The sequence below is a fragment of the Lontra canadensis genome, unplaced genomic scaffold, assembly GCF_010015895.1.
Source record: "Lontra canadensis isolate GAN:19392208 unplaced genomic scaffold, GSC_riverotter_1.0 scaffold10, whole genome shotgun sequence".
NCBI lineage: Eukaryota > Metazoa > Chordata > Mammalia > Carnivora > Mustelidae > Lontra > Lontra canadensis.
Genome location: NW_022631004.1, coordinates 1,994,066 through 1,995,632, shown reverse-complemented (window position 1 = coordinate 1,995,632; position 1,567 = coordinate 1,994,066). Strand labels below are relative to the sequence as shown.

At 41.2% G+C, this 1,567-nt stretch overlaps 1 pseudogene; it reads left to right on the top strand.

The window, feature by feature from the left end:
• Positions 1–282: 282 nt before the first annotated feature.
• LOC116866728 lies at positions 283–772 on the top strand (annotated as a pseudogene).
• Positions 773–1,567: the final 795 nt, after the last annotated feature.

Here is a 1,567-nt window from a genome sequence, read left to right as displayed (position 1 = left end):
ATATCAAAAAAAAAGAAAGAAAAAAGAAAAAGAAAAGCTCAGTGAATCTCATGTAGAATAATCACATATATGACCACAGCAAGAAACATTTTAATAAATTTTCTGAAATCCAGGGATAATGAAATTTAAGTTTTATTATAAAAGCAGCCAGAGAGAAAAGAAACATAATATAGTTAGGAAAAGAAATATACACAGCTACCTCATTAAAAATAATTTGACCCAAATAATAGTGGAATTATTATTGGCTGCTTCAGTTCTTCAGAGCCATCATGCTGCTCAGCCATGGTCAACCCCTCTGTGTTCTTTGACATAGACTTGGATGGTGAGCGCCTGGGTTGCATCTCCTTTGAACTGTTTGCAGACAAATTTCCAAAGACATCAGAAAACTTTCCTGCTATTGGCACTGGGAAGAAAGGATTTGACTATAAATGTTCCTGATTTCACAGGATTATCCTGGGATTTAAATGCAAAGGTGGTGACTTCATGTGCCTTGATGGTACTGGCAACAAGTCCATCTGTGGGGAGAAATTTGATGAGAATTTCACCCAAAGCATACAGATCCTGGCATCTAGTCATAGCAGAAGATAAATCAAACACAGAGTGTTCCCTCTTTTTTATCTGCACTGCCAAGACTGAGTAGTTGGATGGCAAGCATGTGGTCTTTGGCAGGGTGAAAGAGGGCATAAATATTGTGGAAACTGTGGAGTGCCTTGGGTCCAGGAATGGCAAGACCAGCAAGAAAATCATCATTGCTGACTGTGGGCAAATCTAATAAATTTGACTGTGTTTTGTCTTAACCACTAGACCACTCTTTCTATAGTCTAGGAGGGCACCTTTTTATGCCCATCTGTTTGAAATATCCTATAATCTTTGTGCTCTCACTGCAGTTCTGTGGCTTCCACATTTTCCTTATTCCTTCTAAGTCTTGCTGGATTGAAGAGTTAAGATTATGATTATGAAATAAAAACTAAAGAACAACAAAAAGAATAGTGGAAGAACATCTTTAAAGTGCTGAAAGGAGAAAAAAAAAAGTGCCAAACTATAAATTCCTGCACAGTATAACTACCATTTAAAAATGAATGTGACTCAGTCAAGCTTGCCTCAGTCCCAGCATGGCAGGCCCCTTACCCAAATGACCAGTACAAACCCTTGCCCACACCTTGTCCCTAAAGCCTAGAGTTTTAAAAGTCTACAGGTATGACTGGGATGGAGTCCAGAGGGCACTTACTTGGTCCTGGACAGAGTGCAGGCAAACAACTCCAGGGGAAGACATCATGGACACAGCATTCTGAAAAAATGCGTGGGGCACAGAGTGGGAAATTATTAATTCTTCTCTATGCATGACCCTGAGAGGCAACATTCACAGTGAGGCTTCTAGACACCATTTCTACTCCCAAACCTGTCACCGTAAACACAGAGACACTAGGCAGATGCAGCACAGCATGAACATTGGCTGCCTAACTTGCTTACATCAAGCCCCACCCTGTTGCACTGTGGTGCGACTGCCTTTCTCAGTCAAGCTTGCTTCAGTCCCAGTGAGGCCTCTCCCCCAGAAGACCAGCACAAA